The sequence below is a fragment of the Triturus cristatus genome, chromosome 5_2 (genome assembly GCF_964204655.1).
Source record: "Triturus cristatus chromosome 5_2, aTriCri1.1, whole genome shotgun sequence".
NCBI classification, from domain to species: Eukaryota; Metazoa; Chordata; class Amphibia; order Caudata; family Salamandridae; genus Triturus; species Triturus cristatus.
Window position 1 is genome coordinate 774,383,329 of NC_140588.1, and position 21,046 is coordinate 774,404,374.

Consider the following 21,046-nt stretch of genomic DNA (forward strand, 5'->3'; position numbering starts at 1 on the left):
AAACCCTGCACTGCTCCTAGCGAGGTAGGGGAACTCAGGTGCATTGCTGTTATGGTGTCAATTATTGGAGCCCCTGGAGCCTCTTGTGGAACAATTTCATGCCTCACTGCCCACCGGGCCCCCAATCAATTCTGTTGTGCTGGCCTATGTCTAGCGGTGGAGCACCTATCTGGACTTGAAATTCAGGGTTCGGTCACCAGAGGAATCCTGCACATGAGGCGATAGGGCGGGGGAAGTGAAAGGCATGCCAGCTCCGCTACCTCCAAGGGGCTCTCTGCCAAGACTTATGTTTCCTCTGTCGCAGCGGAAGCTCAGCCCGGCACTCGATCCCAGGGGGGCTCCCCACAGCCAACGCCTCTGCGGTCACCCCAGATCAGGCCAGAGGACCCCCCAGCCACCTCGGTGTTCTTGAAATGGCAGCTTGGGCACCTCTCCCAGGGTCGGCGATCAAAGCCCAGCGCTGCTCTCCCCAGGGTACTTGCCAAACGAGAGAGGGCTGGTGCAGGACAGCCACTTACCCCCATAGCTCAAACCTCTCCTCTGTTGCTGCAGTCAGCACAAGTGGGCCACCATCTTCTCTCAGGCCTGCAGCAGGCCGCACCCGCGCCAATGTGCTTGTTCCACAGCCCTGACTGGCAGGGGATACCAACCAATGAGTCAAGGTCGAGGCAGCAACACTCTAGACATAGAGAGGTGTGCAGATGGTGTCTGGAACTGAAGGATCAGGGTCTGATCAAAGTCTGATAGCTTATGGCAAACACGTCTACTAAGCCATGTTGTTGGCCACACCCCTCAATGTTAATGGTAAACATGTTTTACAGTGAGAAGCCCCTAAAGCTATTTTCACTGTAGCAAGGTTAGTTGTTCCACAGGAAAACACTGTGTTACATATTACATTTAATAATGCTAACTCCTGTTAGGAAGCAGCTAGGAAAATATTTAAATAGCTATTATTATTAGTTGTTAAAAATCTAATTCAATGGTGATGTCAGAGTTTTCCTACCTAAAGCCTCTGGGTTCTCATTTGCTCTCCCAATTCTTCCAGTCAATAATTAGAATTATTAGAATATGTTTTTCCTTGGCAGGATGGCCAGTGGGGGTGAACCCAAGAAATTGACTAACTTCGGAGAGGCCTTCCCTGTCACAGGCAAGTGTTAGCTGATACCTGGACAGGACCCCCCCATACCCCCCCCCCCCCCCCCCCCCCCAAGCCAGGCAGCTTCCAATCATATTGGGACTCTTTTTGTCATTAGTGTCAGATCCATGCTGGAGTGTGAAATCCTGCTTGATAGGTCTCCTGGGGTTTACTCTTAACACTGGGGGTGCACTTAAAAGGCAGGGAAACAGGATGCCAAAATAATTCTTGTATATCCAGTGTCTGGTCACTTGACACCCCTTCTTTGTACTAGCAGACCTGTTTCTGGGGTTATTGGGGATACAGTGACTGCCCTAAACTGGATTTTACTGTTAGATGACATTAGGATTACCTTAGTAGACTCCCCACAAAAATACAGCCCAAATTTAGTGTGGCCATAGTAAAAATGCCTAAAGTGGGTAGAGTTGGCCACAGGAACATTTTCCCCATTGGTTATGGTATGCCAAGGAGTGTTTATACCAAGTCCGGACTGGGAACCCAATGCAACCCCTTCAGAGGGGTGCATGTCTTAAGCACTGCTGCTTTTGTTACTGGGGGTCGATATTGCTGCACTGCTGCAGAACCTGCCCCCTTTCACAAAACCGGCCTCCACCCTTCCAGCCTCCCAAGGAAATGCCCGATGCCCGCTACAGCCAGTCCGGCCCTGGTTCCTACCCACAAGCTTGTGCCAAGCATGAATGTGGCATCTTCAGGCACCCACTTCACAATACTTCCGGACCTGAGGAAGATATGAAGAGGCACTTGACCCTGGACTGAACCTCTGCCTATCGCCCTCTGAGTTTTTAAGTGCCTCTCCTGAGAGGATTTAGACGTGTACTCCTGTGGTATATTGGGGCATACAGGACTAAACTCGGAAGATAAAATCTTTGACCAGGATGACCCAGTTGGTGTATCCGACAGACTCTCCATCACGGTCACTGTCAAATTACACCAAGGCCTGGTCTATTGCAACCTTTAACTATCTTAAGCACTTTGTGCTATTTCTACTTGAAATAATTTTGTTTATTACATTTGTCTCTATTTTCCCAATTCAATTTCAGATTGCTATTATGTTGCATTTAAATGTAATTATTACTGCATAAAAACTTTACATGTTGCGTCAAAGTTAAGCTTGTCTGCTCAGCGCATAGTTACCATGGGGTAGAGCTCAAGTAAATTTCTTGACTGTAAGGGTTTTACCCTGATCGGTTTTGCGATTAATCCTTGAGATGAGTAGTCACTGTTTCCAATTAATACTGCCCAAAGTTTATCCCATTGAATAAAGTCAAAGATCTTCTTCGTCAGAATCTAGATGGCGATTAGGAGACAGGAATGGAGTAGGTAAAGCATCACTGCAATCCAGAAAAGGTGAAATATGACCCTGAGACCGAATAAGTAATCTTTTATCCTCTACAATTATTAAATGTCCTGTCACTTTTTGCAAAGAAGTAGATATCAATTTAGATACGATTTCAAAAGATTCAGCGTACATTTTTATGTGCATTGTGCTTTATGTTGTAGTACGTCAGAGGTTCACTTCGTTAGACGTGCTCACCTCAACCAATGGCATGTACTAGCTCACAAGACAAGTCTCAATAAGGTGTTGTTTTTAAGTATATAGAATGAGTTTATACAACACGCAGGTCTAGTCAGTCTCTGTAAGCGTGTCATATTTCTGTGTTCTGCCAACTCTTGGCAGGATAACCCTTTAATGATTATATATTCAGATTACCAACCATTGAAACCAAGTAGGTGCAATCACTTTCTTATCCTTGGCATCCAGAGCGCATGCTGTCATTTTGTGCCAACACCTTTGTAGGAGCGGAATCAGGGAGTAAGATCCTTGGTCCTGAAGTAAATCCAGGGGAATTGGCTTTAAGCATGTAGACCAATAGAGGGGCAGGTACATTATAACCTATACATTTTAGCTCTCTTCCCCTTTTTTTACCATACCACCCGTAGGATGGATTAAATAGTATTATTTACCTACCAGGAAGGTATTGTTAACCTCTCATCCAAAACCCCTCCCACTCCTATTTACCTCTCATCATTCATACTACACCACTCAGTGCTCCTGCGTAATCCGTAGGTTGCAGTACACCCCATTCCGCAGCGTATCAGAAGGAACCCTATGATGAAGCTTGCCACAAATAGACAACCCTATTTGTGAGTGATATATTACAAAACCAAGAATTTTCTCCTCATTCTGCGAAGGGTTAGCATAAAAGTACAGATGAGTTAATTTGGATATAACCTTCCTTTCTAGTTTTTACAAGGTCTTTGGTTCTGAAACTCTGATCTTATCTTCTAGCCAGGACAGTGGTATTCAGCCTTGCTTAAATATTTCTAGTGAAAGCAAAGTGAGCAGGTTTAATATTTGAGGTACCGTTATCTTCCAGCATTCACTAGCTAGTCCATGAGAACCTGTTGCGTTAGCATTTTTAGTTGATCCATCATTTCCTTCACATATATAATTAAGATTTTTAAATTATTTTATCAGGATTACAGTCCATTAAAAAGGGTAGACAGAGGTGAACCCCTTATTGATCCCATAAGCTCAGGTCCAAAACGACAGATTCTAAATATGCTGCTAAGCAGTGGTTTACTAGTTCACCTGCCACACCATTCAGTTTGAAATTCATTGGGTTGCTTTTGAAGATATAGAGTTGTCATCTTTATTCTGTGATTTATGAGTCATGATCCATCACTGCTGGGTTCTTTTACTCTTCTTGAAATTCTGAATTGAAAGCAAAAAACAGTAAACTATCCAGTATATATGTGGTGTCCATTTTAATTTGTATTTCAACTAGAAACTAGTTCAGATTGAGAAAATATTTTTTGGTGAAAACTTTCAACACAAAGAAAAGTTTGCATGGCTAAGAAACGTTTTATGGCATATCAGAAAGGCTCAGATGGCACGTTAGATCCTTTGTTGCTTTAATCATTCTGATCTTTTTTTTTTTTTGTAAATTTGTCATCTGAAAGAGACTATTAGTTATAGATTCCTTATCTTCGAATTACCCCCAGGCGTCAGACTGGATCCGGAGAATTTTTTATTTTTCGGAGCAGTACCCTTGCACGTCGATAGGTGGCGTCGGTCGACTTCGTCCTTCGTTGACTTCTAGATCGCCGGGATGACGCTGCGGTATCTACTGAGACGCCGCCCCTGCGCTGACGTTCGTTCTTTCTTTTTCCGTGCCAGCCTGCGCAGATCCGGAGAGAGGGTACCCTAGTCACTTTGTGACCAACTGTTTTTTGACTTTTTGTTGACTTCTTTTCGAGTCGTTTGACTCTTGGTGCACAGGGATGTCACATTGGTGGACCGGCTTCAAGCCTTGTAGCTACTGCCACAAACTGATGTCGGTGACGGACCCACATCTAGTGTGCCACTGGTGTCTGGAGCGCGACCTCGACCCGAAGTCGTGCTCCGAATGTCGGGTCATGGCCCGAAGTCTTTGCAGGAGTGGTCCCGAAAGCTTCAGGCCCGGCAGTTGGCTCTGTGCCGCTCAGGGTCCCAGTCGAGAGGGAGGTCACGGGGCCGGTCGGGGAGCCCTCACCACCACTCCTCGTCGAAGTCTTCGTCTTCGAGTAAGTCGAAGCACAAGAAGAAGGCGAAGAAGCACGTCGATCTTCGCCTTTTCTCTGTTCGTCGGCTGACGAGATGCGGGATGCAGACGGCCGCCGTCCATTGGCACCGTCCATGGAGCCTGCTGGGTCGGCTCTGAGTTTTCCCCCCTTTCCGGGAGCTAGAGAGACCCCTGCCCAACTTCGTACATTTTACGAAGCACTCCAATACATCTTTGGGCAGCCCGACTCCACCGGCTCCTCTAAGGGCCCCGCGGACTCGGTTGGGGGTTCTAGGCCTTTGCCGGCTCCGGCGCCGCAGGGCCCCCAAGGATCCAGGCCTGGATCCAGATTAGCGCCAACCAACCGGACATCACCTCCTCTGACATCGAATCCATTGACGACACCGCCACTGCCTCAGACGCATGTTGTGTCCCCACCGCGGCCTCCCCCTTGAGGTAGATACGGAGCCGGCCGGTAATTTTGTGCCAGTTTTCTAACCTGCCGTTCCCTATCGCCCTGAGTGGCAGCCAGAAGAGGGTGAGGAGGACTGGGAGGAGTCTGTTGACCCTCTTGCAGACCAACCTGAAGATCCGGACTGGAGAGATGAGTTGGGTGATGCCATGATCTGGATACCTCCCCAGACCTTGGAATGCTTTCTCCCCCTACTATAGCTGCGGAGGAGGGAGCCTCCTATGCTCTGGTGTTGCGTAGAGCGGCTGAGACCTTGGGCCTTGAGCTTCCTACGGTGGCAGTCAGGACTAACCTCCTGACTGAGGTGCTTCAGCCAGGAGCGGCCTCTTCAGTGCCCCTGCTGCCTTTCAATGAGGCCCTCACAGACATCCTTCAAAGCCCAGCACAGGGACTCCTGTGAATAGGATGATTGCCCTACGCCACCTCCTGGCGACCCCATTTTCCTCTCCCAACATCCTACCCCTGAGAGCTTGGTAGTCCAAGTCTATACATCCAAAGGCTCGTTCCCAACTGCTCCCCCAGATAGGGAATCCAAGAAGCTGGAATATCTTGGGAAGAAGATGTTTTATTTCGTCAGCTTAGAACTGCGGTCAGTGAACACCGCATGTCTCTTGGGCGGTTACACCCACACCGTGTACGATACGGTTGAGCAGGTGCTGCCACAGTGCCCAAAGGTGGCCCGGGGCCCACACTTCTATGTGGTTGACGAAGGGAGAGATGCAGTAAAGTTCGCCATTCGCTGTGGCAGACTTTTTCAACATTAGTAGCTCTGAGACGCTACGCCTGGCTGAGATCCACTGGCATTTATGGTGATGTCCAATCTACACTTTTGGACATGCCCTTTGATAGCCGTCGCTTGTTTGGCGACAAGGCAGACCACGCACTTGAGCGCTTCAAGGATTCTAGGGCTACTGCCAGGTCCTTGGGCCTCACAACTACATCTCGCCCCATGCAGTCTGCCTTTCGCCCCTTTCGTGGCTAGGGAAGGGGTGCCCTGCCATGTTCCTCCCTGAGCCACAGGCCGGCGCAAGCTGCCCAGCCTCTGTGCGGCCAGGGATGTGGGACCCAGCGCTGTGGGTCTGGGGGCCAGCGGGGGGGGCCAGTCCACCAGTGCCCCCTCTGCAGCAGCCTCCAAACCCTCCTAATCTGACCTTTCATGGCCACCAGTTGCCAGTGGGCAGCAGAATCCGCCATTACCTCCCTCACTGACAAACCATCACGTCGGACAGGTGGGCTTTGCAGATAGTCCAAAGGGGCTACTCCCCTCAAGTCTACCTCTCCATCTATGCCGCCACTATTCCACTGCATGTCGGAGAATCACTTGGCCTTTCTCCTTCATGAAGTTACGTCTCTGTTGGCCAAGGGGGCTATTGACCGAGTTCCTGCCTCAGAAGAAGGTCGTGACTGTTATTCCCACTTCTTTCTGGTGCTCAAGAAGAACAAAGGCCTGCGTTCTATCTTAGATCTCAGGAACTTCAACCGCCTCCTCCAGAAGGAGAAGTTCAAAATGTTGACATTGGCTCAGGTTCTATCTGCCCCGACCCTGGAGACTGGATGGTGGCATTGGACTTGCAGGACACTTATCTTTATATCCCCGTCCTGTATGACCACCGGCGCTACATACAGTTCACGGTAGGCCATGAGCATTTTCAGTTTACTGTGCTCCCCTTTGGCCTTACCAGCACCCCTCGGGTGTTCACGAAAGTGATGTCGGTGGTCACAGCTCATCTGCGCAGATCAGGGGTTCCAGTCTTCCCCTATCTCGACAACTGGCTGGTGAAGGTGGGCTCGCCCCAGGCTGTCCTCTCCCACCTACAGACTATGGCGGACTCCTGCATTCTCTGGGGTTCACGATCAACGTGCTGAAGTTGCACCTGATTCCCTCTCAGAAGCTCAACTTCATCGGAGCGGCTCTGGATACAGCGCAGTTATGGGATTATCCTCCCGAGCAGCGTGTCCGGGATATTTGGGCTATGATTGCGATGTTTTAGCCTCTATCCGGGGTGTCGGTGAGAATGACCCTGAGGCTACTGGGCCTCATGACCTCCTGCATCCTGCAGGTGGATCATGCCAGGTGGCACATGCAGGCTCTGCAGTGGGATCTGAAGTTTGAGTGGGCACAGCATCAGGGGAATCTTTACGATTACGTTCAGATCTCAGGGGGCACTGCGCACCAACTGCAGTGGTGGCTATCGAACCAAGATTGGGTCAAGGGCAGATCCCTCTACCGTCCCGAACCAGAATTCATGGTAGTGACAGATGCGTCACTCCTGGGATGGGGAGGCCACATGGGAGAGGTGGAGATCAGAGGCCTGTGGTCTGCGGTGGAGTCCGAGCTCCACATCAACCTTCTGGAGCTCCGGGCAATTTCTTGCACTGAAAGTATTCCTTCCTTCTGTCTACGGAAGACTAATGCAGGTGTTCACGAACAACAGCATCGCCATGTAGTACAAGGTGGGGTGGGGGACGGGGACCCTATGTCAAGAGGCCCTTCGCCTCTGGACATGGCTAGAACATCTGGCCATGTCCCTGGTGGTTCAACACCTGGCAGGTTCCCTGAACGCCAGGGCGGACGAACTCAGCCGTCGGTGCTTGGTGGATAACGAATGGCGTCTTCGGAGGTGGTGCAAGGTCAATTTCAGCAGTGGGAAGAGCCTTGGTTAGATCTGTTCACCACAGAAGAAAACACGCAATGTCAGCAGTTCGGCACGTTGGAATTTCCATGGCGGCACTCGCTCGGCGACGCTTTTCGTCGCCAGTGGAGTTGCGGTTTTCTATATGCTTTTCCGCCTGTACCACTTCTGCCTAGAGTGCTGAAGAAGATCAAGCGCGACCGGGCCCAAGTCATTCTTGTGGGTCCGGATTGGGCACGAAGAGTCTGGTATCCCGACCTCTTGTACACGGCCATCGATCCTCCGACCAGACTGCCTCTTCGGGAGGATCTTCTGTCGCAGCAGCAGGGGACAGTCCTCCACCCAAACCTGTACAGCCTCCACCTCCTTGCATGGAGATTGAGTGGCGACAGTTGACAGCTTTATACCTTCCTCCTGAAGTCTGTAATGTCATCTTGGCAGCCAGGCGTCCCGCCACTAAAACGGTATACGACTTCAGATGGAACAAATTTGTGGCATGGTGCCTAGCAAAGGCTGTGGATCCCCTCTCTGCCCCTCTTTCAGAGGTTTTCCTCTCCCTTCTTTCTTTGGCCCAGCAGGGCTCTGCTCTGGGCACTCTTAAAGGCTATCTTTTGTCCATTTCGGCCTTTCTTCGACTTTCAGATCTACCTTCTCTTTTCAAGTCCCCTATTGTAAATAGGTTTCTAAAGGGCATTTCTCATCTCTTTCCTCCTATTCCTTTCGTAATGCCCCAGTGGGACTTGAATCTGATTCTGACTTTCCTGATGTGTGCTCCCTTTGAGCCATTACGTAATTGTCCTCCCAGACTTTTAACTTTGAAAAGTGGTTACCTCTTTCCACATAGGACAAACCATCACTTTGCCCACCTTCTTCCCGCCCCCATATCCTTCTAAAGAGGAAGAAAGACTCCACCGTCAGGATCCAAAAGATGCGCTATCATTATATTTGGATCGTACAAAGCAATTCCGGGTGGTCGATCAACTCTTTGTTGGCTATGTGGGGCGCCAAAAAAGGTCGGGCCATGCAGAAACGGACCATCTCTTGGTGGGTCATTCTTAGCATCAAAATATGCTATTCCTTGGCGATGAAGGAACTTCTAGTAGGATTACGCGCCCACTCCACCAGGATGACGGCAGCCACTACTGCTTTGGGACGAGGAGTCCCTCTCAATGACATCTGCCAGGCAGCCACATGGGCATCGCTGCACACGTTCACTAGACATTATTGCCTGGATACTCCAGTCCAGAGAGACGGCTTCTTTGGCCGTCCAGTTCTCCAGGACTTCCTGGTGTGAACTCCGGGGTTGGTATTGCTGGGGTATCTATTCTAAGGTAAGGAATCTATAACGAATAGTCTCTTTCAAATGAAGAAGTTACTTACCTTCAGTAACGATATATCTGTAAGAGGCATATATTAGTTTTAAATTCCTTACCGCCCCACCCTTCCTCCCCGTTCTGCGAACTGACTTCTAGTGTAAGGGACTCCCTTTCAGGGCCCTAGTTTTGTGCACCAGTGGTCAGTGTCTTGCATGGCTCTGCGCTTCTGGCGTGGAATGTCATGTAAAGAACTGACGTCAACACGCAAGGGACTGCATCTAAGTAGATACCACAACGTCATCCAGGCGATCACGATGCCGCCAACGGGCGCGGTGCCGACCGACACCACCTACCAACGTGCAAGGGTACTGCTACGAAGAAAAAAAAGTTATCCAGATCCAGTCTGACGCCTCGGGATAATTCTAAGGTAAGGAAACTATAACTAATATATGACTCTTACAGATTTATTGTTACTGAAAGTAAGTAACTTGTTCTTTAGGACTAAAACCCATGTTTCAATCCCTCCAGCACCTGAAATAATATAGAAATATTAGCCAGCTCCATACCAGTCAATTTTACCATAAAGTACCTATACCATGCTCCATGGAAGCAGCAATAGAAGAAAAACGGTGAGCCAGTTATGTTATCTCCAGGATGTGACTTTTATTAAAGTGTCATCCAAGTCACAGTATATGACTGAATAACTCCCAACGTTCCCACATGCATTATGTACATTCCCCGGCAACCACAAGTCCAAGCTCCCATTTTTTAATCTCCCTCTCCATATTTGCAACGCCGCACACGCGGTTGAGAGCGACATTCAAACAGCGCACTGCTTGTATGCCGTGCCATAAACACCAACCAATGCAAAACAAACAACTGATTGACGGAATGCTGAACAATGCAAACATTCACCCCAGTCACAAAGATCTGGGTTTATTCCATCATTCTTTTGCTCGTCACACCACCCAGTTTGGTCCCAGCCATATGCAAATCAGTATTGACCCTGTTCCTTATGGAAACAATCCAACCCGAACTGCCAAGCCATGTCCTCCCTGGACCGGAATCAAGCATCCTGGGACCAGTTTTGGGGCATCACCTCATCAGCCAGGCTAGCTTGAATCCAGTGGCGCAGTGAGCACGGGACCCATGCCACGCCACTGGAGTCAAGCTCTCCTGGCTGATGAGGGGTGAAACCACGAATGGTTGTTTCCAGTTCAGGGAGGACCATGCCTGGCAGTTCGGGCTGGACTATTCCCATTGGGCGCAGGGTTAAGACTGATTTGCACATGGCTGGGTTCAAACTGGAATGGCATGGGGAGCAAAATAAATATGTATTTAGGCCCCGATCTCTGTACTGGGGTAAATGTATGACCATGTACTGTCCATCAATTGGAACAATGGTATTCTTTACATTAGCATCGTTAACAAGGTCCTTTGCACCCACATCGTAATTTTTTTTAGGGTAGACCATACTTCCTATGGAACATTGACACATGGCCCAAGTTCCAAACATTTCCACCATCCAGTCGCACAGCATTTTTGAAAACGTGAATAATTCGAATAGGGTCAGACCAACATGCCACTCCCTTAGCCTCCAATTTACCTTTCTTCAGTCTAACCCAATCTCCAATCTCCAACAACCACAAACTACTTGCTATAAGGCCCTTTTCTCTTGTGTAAAATGTCCTTCATTTTTAGCTTATACTCCTCTACTTTGTTTTATCCTTGAAATCTGTATCTGCCAGCTCACAATAATTCCTTCTTTTACTTCTCAACCACCAGGGAACCAACCTTGTGCTAGGTTTGTGTCCTCTTAATAGTTCAAAGGGACTCACTTAAGTTACTGAATTGGTGTGAGGTTTGGTATGCCAGCAGCATAGATTGCAACGCTTTCCTCCAATGTAGCACACTCTTAATAGATGGCTGAATAGCTTTTTTCACTACTCTGTTGAACCTTTCAACTTTACCGTTTGCTCCGGAATCGAATACAGCAATACACTTATGTACAATACCACATCTCATTAAATAATCTTCTGGTACTTGCTTACAAATTGAGGTCCATTATCGGTCACAAGATCCTGAGGAATGTCCTCTCTACAAAATACCTCATCTAGAAATTCCACAGCACATTCTGACATAACCTCCTTCACCACTTTCTATTCACTACAAACACGGATATGATGTTAAATACAAGTATCTATACCTGGCCACCAGAACTTTTCTCTGACACGTCTTCTAGAACTAGAAATGCCCATGTGTCCTTCTGAGCAATGTCTAAGAAAGTCTTTCTTAAGCTAAAAGGTGGTATAAATGTATGGGTAGTCTGTGCCAGAGCAAGCTAATTTTTATCAAATGTGCCCATAATTGTAATCTATGTAGGCTCCTGATAATCTTACTTGTCTTCCGTGGGGGTCTTTTAATAATCATTGGGTTTAGATCCTTTTGTCTGCTTATGCTCTCTAATCACCTCCTGTGTGGTTGGCAGTTGCACCTGAGGTTGGCCTTTTGTCTGCAGTGAGTATGGTCTAATTCCAGTTGTAACTTGTGCAACATTTTGACAGACACTTAACTGTGTTAGGCGGGGGTCTGTGCAACAAACCATTCCCATTACAACCACTCACAAAAATGCATGCTGTTGGCCCAGGAAAACTATTTGGTAATGTTCATGTGCCAGAGTGAGATTCATATCAGTTGGAAGGCCACTGCTCAGGCAAAATATCAACTAGCACTCCTTATGATCCTTCCATTGTTCCTTCATTGGGGAAAATTTGTTTATATGTCTATCAAAAGGGTGGTTGAACAGTTGATAAGGTAGATAAGCTAGATGCATGACCAGATCAAGTGCAAGATTTTATATTAACAAGTGTGTCTCCTGCTCTTTGCTAGGGAATTACTAGTTACGATCTTTAATGACAACTGAAATTTCCAAATCAACTAGGTCATTTTTTGCTCAGCTATTATTGCATAATAGGCTTTGTTCAAGTCTAGCCTGTTTGTCAGGAGACTTTAGATCCTTTGAACAGGCTACATTAAAGTCTCCACTCCTTACCGTTTGTCACCTACGATGTTGAGTCTGCTGACAGGCAACTTCATTAACTGCATATAACTGCTGGTTCTTACATTTGCCACTGCGTAACATTCCCTTCCATCACTTATTATTGCTGAGTTTTGCTTTCAGCACTGTGCACAGCAACTTTTGTAAATTTCATAGAAATGTCTTTAGTAACAACCAATCTTGAAGCTCAGCGTCCTCTACAATCCTGATTCTGCATATCTGAAAGAAACACGTTAGTTAGATTCCTCACCTTAGAATATCCCCAGGCGTCAGACTGGATCCGGAAGATTTTTCGTCAGCAATACCCCTTGCGCGTCGCTAGGCGTCGTCTGCGGCTCCGCCTCCGTCGTCGGCGTCGTGCGCCGGAATGACGTCGTCGGAGTACTTAGACGCCGCCCTCGCGCGCTGACGTCAGTTCTTCTTTTTTCCGCGCCAGTAAGCGCAGATCCGGGACAGCTACCCCTTAAGTCACTTTTTGACTAACTTTTTCGATCCTTTTTGACTCCGGTGCCGGTAGGATGCCTGGTTTTAAAGCCTGTGCTGACTGTAGCCGCTTGATGTCGGTTACGGACCATCACCGCCGGTGCCTTTACTGCTTGGGCCTCGACCACGATGCGGAGTCGTGTTCGGACTGCAAGGCCCTGACCTCGAAGGCTAGACGGGAGCGGTCCCGTAAGCTTCTCGAGCTTCGCCATTCGGCTCCGCGCCGCTCTCGATCCCGGTCCAGGAGGAGGTCCAAGGATCGGTCGCGGAGCCGCAGCCGACGTCATAATCGGTCGTCGGGATCCAAGTCTTCGGGTAAGTTGAAGCACTCCAAGAAGTCCAAGAGGCGACACCGCTCTTCGGACTCCCCTCGCCGGTCGCGCGACTCGGCCGAGGGTCAGGGTGGTTCCACCCCCGCGGCTCCGGAGGAGCCGCAGGCGCCGCGCAAGTCCCCATACCCACCGGTCCCTGGGACTGACGCGACGCCGGCGGAAGTCAGTGCCTTCCTCTCGGCCATGAGGAACCTGGCTCCGCCGTCGACGCCCGCTGGCGCGCCTTCGGGCCCCGCGGACCCGACTGGGCAACCTTGCCTGCCGGCGGCTCCGGCCCAGGCGCCGTCGACAGCTCCGGCCTCGATGCCGCAAGCGCCCGAGGGACCCGTTCCCGAGTCCCCGCCGACGCCGGTCGACCTCGTCACGCCTCCTCCGCCAGCGGCGACACCGGTACCACCTCCGACGCCGACTCCGCTCTGCGTCGAGCCCCGGTTCAGCCCCGCTCCGGGCCCGGCGCCGATACGGCGTCGATGGACGCCGCGTTCGGCGCCGCTGGAGACACATTTTGTCTATCGCCCGGCTCCGATCCTTCCTCCTGCATACCAGGAATCGGATGATGGGGGTGAAAGGGAGGGATCTGAGGATCCTATGGCCGCTCAGGCTCAACTGTCACAGGACTGGGCAGATGAACTGGGGGAGGCCAGTGGTCTGGATACCTCTCCGTACACTGGATTCATCTCTCCTCCGACTGTGGCTTCGGAGGAGGGTGCTGCTTTCTCTGTGGTGCTGCGCAAGGCGGCCGCAGCCCTTGGGCTCGAGCTACTTGCCGTGGCTGTGAGGACTAACGTCCTCACTGAGGTGCTTCAGTCTGCAGCAAGCTCCACTGAGCCTCTGCTGCAATTCAATGAGTCCCTCATTGACGTTCTGCAGGGCACCTGGTCCAAGCCCTCCACAGTTCCTCCTGTGGACAGGAACGTCGCCAGGCGCCACCGCCCTGCTCCGGGCGACCCCAGTTTTGTCCCAACACCCTACCCCCGAGAGCCTGGTTATCCAGGCCTCTACCTCTCTACCTCCCAATCCTCCTTCCCGACCGCCCCGCCGGACCGGGATTCCAAGAGACTGGAACAGTTTGGCAAAAAGCTGTTCTCCTCCCTTAGTTTGGGCCTGCAGTCTTTGAACACCGCCTGTCTCTTGGACCGTTATTCCCACTCTCTGTGGGATACGGTGGAGGACGTGCTGCCCCTGTGTCCGGAGGAGGTCCAGACACGACTTACCCCGGCTCTGGCCGATGGGAGGGATGCAGCACGGCATGCTATCCGCTGTGGGCTTGACACTACGGACTCGCTGGGTAGGGCGATTTCTACCACGGTGGCGCTTAGACGTCACGCCTGGCTGCGGTTCACGTCCTTTTCGGGTGATGTCCAGAGCACTCTCACGGACATGCCCTTTGATGGCACTCGCCTTTTTGGTGAGAAAGCGGACAGTGCGCTGAATCGCTTTAAGGACTCCCGGGCTACGGCCAAGTCCTTGGGCCTCTCTGCCCTGCGGTCGCAAACATCCGCTTTTCGCCCCTTTCGTGGCCAAGGAAGGGGTGCCTCCTCACGTACGCCTAGCCACCAGCCGCAGAACCAACCTGCGCGCGGTCACGGATGTGGTTTCCGCCGAGGCGGTTCTGGAGGACGACGAGGTCAGCCCACATCCACCCCGGCAGCATCCGCCTCAAAGCCTTCCTAGTCCGAGCTTTCAGGCCCTTTTCCACGCCAGTGGGCGGCAGAGTTCGCCATCACCTGCTCCACTGGCGGTCCATCACATCGGACAGGTAGGTGCTGCAAATCGTCCGAAGGGGCTACTCCCTCCCCTTCGAGACGACCCCTCCAGCCATGCCACCTCAGCACCACCGTATCTCGCGGGATCATTTGAATCTTCTCCACGAGGAAGTTTCGGCCCTCTTGGCCAAGGGGGCCGTCGAGCGCGTTCCGAGCCCAGAAGGAGGTCGTGGTTGTTATTCCCACTACTTTCTGGTTCCCAAGAAGGGCAAAGGGGGCCTACGCCCTATCTTGGACCTCCGGAACATCAATGCCTTCCTCCGGAAGGAAAGGTTCAAGATGTTGACTTTGGCTCAGGTTCTAGCTGCCCTAGACCCTGGAGACTGGATGGTAGCGTTGGACTTGCAGGACGCATATTTCCACATCCCCGTCCTGCCGGCCCACCGGCGTTACCTGCGGTTCACGGTGGGCCCAGAGCACTTTCAGTTTACCGTGCTCCCCTTCGGCCTCACCAGTGCCCCTCGGGTGTTCACGAAAGTGATGGCGGTGGTCGCAGCTCATCTGCGCAGATCAGGGGTTCCAGTCTTCCCCTATCTCGACGACTGGTTGTTGAAGGCGGGCTCGCCCCAGTCAGTCGTCTCCCACCTCCAGACTACGGCGGATATCCTGCATTTGCTAGGGTTTTCCATCAACGTGCCGAAGTCACACCTGAGCCCCTCTCAGAAGCTCCTCTTCATCGGAGCAGTTCTCGATTCGGCGCAGTTCCGGGTCTATCCACCGGAACAGCGGGTCCGGGATATACAGGCCCTGATTCCCATCTTTCGGCCTCTATCCTGGGTTTCGGTCAGGCTAGTGTTGCGGCTTCTGGGGCTGGTGGCCTCCTGCATCCTACTAGTGCATCACGCCAGGCGGCGCATGCGGGCTCTGCAGTGGGACCTGAAGTTTCAGTGGGCCCAGCATCGCGGCAACCTGTCCGACCATGTCTTGATCTCGGAGGGCACTGCACAGCAGTTGCAGTGGTGGCTCACGGACCGCGATTGGGTCACGGGCAGGAGCCTCTCCCTTCCCCAACCGGAGCATGTCGTAGTGACGGATGCGTCCCTCCATATGGCAGAGGCGGAGATCAGAGGCCTCTGGTCTCCGGCGGAGTCTCGTCTCCACATCAACCTGTTGGAGTTGAGAGCGATCCGACTTGCACTGAAAGCCTTCCTTCCCTCTGTCAAGCGAAGTGTCGTGCAGGTGTTCCCGGACAACACCACCGCCATTTGGTATTGCAACAAACAAGGCGGGGTGGGGTCGTGGACCCTTTGTCAGGAGGCCCTGCGCCTCTGGACATAGCTGGAACACCAGGGCGTCACCCTGGTGGTTCAACATCTGGCGGGCTCTCTGAACGCCAGAGCAGACGAACTCAGCCGCCGGTGCATGATGGATCACGAATGGCGTCTGAACTCCGAAGTGGCGCAAGGTCTCTTTCAGCAGTGGGGAGAGCCTTGGTTAGATCTATTCGCCACCGAAGAGAACGCGCAATGTCAGCAATTCTGCGCGTTGGAATTTCCAAGGCGGCACTCGCTCGGCGACGCTTTTCGTCACGAGTGGAGTTGCGGTCTGTTGTACGCCTTTCCGCCTATACCACTTCTGCCCAGAGTGCTGAAGAAGATCAGGCGCGACCGGGCCCAAGTCATCTTGGTGGCTCTGGATTGGGCACGAAGGTACTGGTATCCCGAGCTATTCAGTATGTTGACCGATCCTCCGATACGTCTGCCCCTTCGGGAGGATCTTCTGTCGCAGCAGCAGGGGACGGTCCTACACCCGAACCTGTCCAGCCTCCGCCTCCATGCGTGGAGATTGAGCGGCGGCAGTTGATGCCATTTGACTTGCCTCCTGAAGTCTGTGATATCATTCTGGCAGCCAGGCGTCCCTCCACAAAGACGGTATACGCCTGCCGGTGGAACAAATTTGTGGCATGGTGCACAGCAAAGGCTGTGGATCCCCTTTCCGCCCCTCTTTCTGAGGTTCTACTGTTTCTTCTTTCTTTGGCCCGGCAGGGCTCTGCCCTGGGCACCCTGAAAGGTTATCTTGCTGCCATCTCTGCCTTCTTGCGGCTTCCTGATCAGCCTTCTCTTTTCAAGTCCCCTGTAGTTACACGCTTTCTAAAAGGCATTACTCACACGTTCCCTCCTGTCCCGTTTGTAATGCCTCAGTGGGACTTGAATCTTGTTCTCACATTTCTAATGTGCGCTCCCTTTGAGCCTCTTCATAATTGTCCTCTTCGTCTGCTGACGCTTAAGACTGCTTTTCTGGTAGCCATCACCTCGGCTAGACGGGTGAGTGAGCTCCAGGCTTTATCTTCAAAGCCTCCTTTTCTCTCTGTTCATCCGGACAAGGTTGTCCTTCGGCCTCGTCCCTCCTTTCTACCGAAGGTGGTGACTCCATTTCATCTTGGGCAGTCTGTCACCTTGCCCACCTTCTTTCCGCCTCCGCATCCTTCCAAAGAGGAAGAGAGGCTCCACCGTCTGGACCCAAAACGTGCGCTCTCCTTTTATCTGGACCGCACAAAGCAGTTCCGGGTGGACGACCAACTTTTCGTTGGATACGTGGGTGCTAAGAAGGGGAAAGCTGTGCACAAACGGACCATCTCTCGGTGGGTCGTTTTGTGCATCAAAATTTGTTATTCCTTGGCAAAAAAGGACCCTCCTGTTGGGCTGCGCGCCCATTCTTCTCGGGCCACGGCGGCTACTACTGCTTTGGGACGGGGTGTCCCTTTGCAGGACATCTGTCAGGCGGCAACGTGGGCTTCGCTCCACACGTTTGCCAGGCATTATTGCCTTGACAGCCAAGTCCGGAGGGATGGCTTCTTTGGCCGTTCTGTCCTTCAGGACTTTCTGGTGTGATCTTGGTTCGCAGACCCACCACCGGCGATGGTATTGCTTGGGTATCTATTCTAAGGTGAGGAATCTAACTATCGTGTTTCTTTCAGATGAACAAGTTACTTACCTTCGGTAACGATGTATCTGTAAGAAACATTAGTTAGTTAGATTCCTCACCGACCCACCCATCCTCCCCGTTATGCGAACTGACATCTAGGGTTAAGGTTATCCTTTTCAGGCCCCTAGATTTTATTTTGGCACCAGTGTCGGTCTTTGCATGGCTCTGCGTTCCTGGCGCGGAAAGCTATGTACAAGAACTGACGTCAGCGCGCGAGGGCGGCGTCTAAGTACTCCGACGTCATTCCGGCGCACGACGCCGACGACGGACGCGGAGCCGCAGACGACGCCTAGCGACGCGCAAGGGGTATTGCTGACGAAAAATCTTCCGGATCCAGTCTGACGCCTGGGGATATTCTAAGGTGAGGAATCTAACTAACTAATGTTTCTTACAGATACATCGTTACCGAAGGTAAGTAACTTGTTCATTAATGTCCCCTTTTATTTCCTTACTTTTTTCATTTGTAGAGCATACTGCAGCTCCCCAAACAGTGCTAACAGGCCCCTTGCTTGCTGTTTGTCATCTGCAGTGCACTGCATCCCGCATGACCACTGCCTATAAACCAGGCTACCATCATGCAGTGGTATTGTTCATTGTCTATCAATCCATGGCCAACACATTGTTTCTAAACGTGACAGCTGCTTTGTTCAGTTTTATTTGTTATTTCAAACATATATCTGCCATGTTTAGGCAGCAGCATGTTTCTGTTTTTGACTTTTATTCTTTCAATATACCTTGGATATGTTGTTGAGGTAGTTGTGTTTATTGTGGTTATGAAAGTAGATTAATGCAAGGAGTAGCCAGTGTGTGTATGACTGGATTTATGAGTGTATGTATGTGTTATATTTTATGGACACTTCTAACTGAAAATTCCTCACCTACAGACTTGATCCAGAGATTTGTCCTAGTTTTGCTCCCGGGCACCGGCAGATGGCGTCATAGGGCTCTGAACCCACCCCAGAAGTATCATCAGAGCCACATATAAGCAGCATCGCTACATGCTGATTTCAGTTCCTTTCATTATGCACCTACCGATGTGGATCCTGTGCCTGCTTCCAAATGTTTCCTCATCTATGAGGATACTTTATGCTACCAAATTTTTGGTCAGTATGCAAGGCAAGAGGTCCCCACCTAAAACAGAATTTAAGCCTTGTAGGCATGTCTCAAGCAGATGTCTGTAAGGGATCCCCACGAGGTCTGCTCTCAGTTTCAAGGGTTGGCACAAGACATCAAGGCCATTGTCTGAATGAACTCTAAGGTGATCCGGGAATCGAGAGGTCAAACTTCACGTCGCTGAACACCGACAGAAGACGTGTATATCCAGCTCCCAGTCGAAGTCGAGGGCATAAACCTGATCCCACTTTCAAATCTGTTCTTGTGACAGATCCTCTTCCTATTCAGAGACTTCAGGCAAGTAAAAAAAAAAAGCAAGATGTCGCAGCAGGATTCCTCCCTGTCCTGCCACTCTCGATCTCCGAAATCACAAAGATGTCTAGGTGCCTTTTTATCTCCAAAGTCGTCACCTCCCTAGGAACAGATTGGCAAGTTATCTTCCTTCACCCAGCATTTCAGGCTCCGTCTGTAAAATTTCAGCATATAGAGATTTTCAAAGGAAACATGCTGCTCATATTTTCCACTGTTCTAGTTCCCTCTGGCGCACCTTCAGGCCCCATGCATCTGAGGAGGCTTCCAGATGGTACTGACAGCTTAGGCAGGGCAGTCTATGCCAGTGTGGTTCTTTGGTACCATACATGGATATGTTTCTCTGGTGACGTCCAAGCATCACTAATGGGCATGCCATTTGACAGCACCTGTCTCTTTGGAGCTCAGGCAGACTTGGCACTGAAGCACTCTAAGGACAGCAGGGCCACAATGCGCTCCCTAAGCCTTTCTGCACCCGTGCAGCAGTATTCCCAGCAATTTCGCCTCTTTCGGGATTTTGGAAGGGATGTGCCTCAGAGACAATGACAAGGTCCTCTGCAGCACCAACAGGCTCACTTTGAGGCTGGTAATCTAGCAGTCAATGCCCAGGCCAGCAGGGGCAGGATACTGCACAGACTCCTTTTCCTCACATCCCCATGCTTCAACTTTGAACTTCTAAGTCGCTTTGGTTAACCCATTGCAGCACATGACCACCCTGTAGGAGGCAGGATAAATTATTACCTCCACGAGTAGCAGAGTATATGGTTTACCATTTCTGTTAGACCCACCACTGCATATCTAACCCACACCAGAGTGGCTTTTGGAGTACCATTTGTACATTCTCTGAAAGGAACTATGGGCTCTTCTGGGCAAAGGAGCAATGGAGAGGGTTCCGGCATTAGAAATAGGGACTGAATATGATTACTCTTATTTGCTGGTGCCGAAGAGGGACAGTAGCCGTCATCATATTTTTTTATTTACACCCTCTACTTCATTTTTGAAAAAGGACAAATTCAAGATGCTCACTGTGGCCCAGGTTCTGTATGTTCTGAATCAAAGAGACTGGATGGTAGTGCTGGAACTACAGGACATATATTTTCACATCTCTCTCCTGCAGTGCCAAGATGTTACCTGCAGTTTGAGGTGGACTAAGAGCCTTTTCAGTTTTCTCTGCTCCCCATCTGTGTCATCAGAGCCCCTTGGTTGCTCACAAAAGCAGGTTGGGTATGTCAGTCTTCACCTACCTTGACGACTGGCTGTTGAAGGTGGGCTCGCAACAGTCAGTCACAGACCACCTCCATGCGACCGCGTACCTCCTAACATCTTTTGGGTTCTCGGTCAACATGCCAAATTCACACCTGACTCCTCCACAGTGTCTCCTGTTTATCATAGCCATTCTGGGTACGGTGCAGTTTCAAGCCTTTCGTCTGAACCATTTAATCTAGGCTATTCCGGCTATGATGATCCTAATATTTCAGCCACTTAACAGGATCTCAGTGAGAGTGCCCCTTGGCCTCCTGCATCCTACTTGTTATCTATGCCAGATCTCAAGTCTCTATTACCTCAGCACCTGGCAACCTGTCAGATTCCATCGAGGTTTCGTCGGAGACTGAAAAAGCCCTACAGTAGTAGCAGATTGAATGAAGTTGGGCCAGTGGCAGACCCCTTTCCCACCCAGAGGTGACAGTGTCAACAGATGCATCGCTGCTGGGTTAAGGAAGTTAACCTGAGAGAGGTGGAGATCAGGGAAGTCCGCATCACATTGTTGGAGTTCCGGGCCGTTCACTTGGCATTGAAAGCCTTATTTCCGACCATCCAAGAGAGGCTGGTTCAGCAGGACCATGTGAAATCTTGGGTCATTTGCCAGGCATGTTTATGCCTCTGGACCTGACTGAGCCATCATGCAGTTTCCCCTGATCGAAAAACCACCTGGAGGGA

At 50.7% G+C, this 21,046-nt stretch overlaps 1 protein-coding gene across 2 annotated transcripts in view; it reads left to right on the forward strand.

Moving 5' to 3' along the window:
- The window catches only part of WDR44 (WD repeat domain 44), a 616,515-nt gene that overhangs the window by 539,507 nt on the left and 55,962 nt on the right, over window positions 1–21,046 (forward strand). The gene's annotated exons all lie outside the window — the stretch shown is intronic.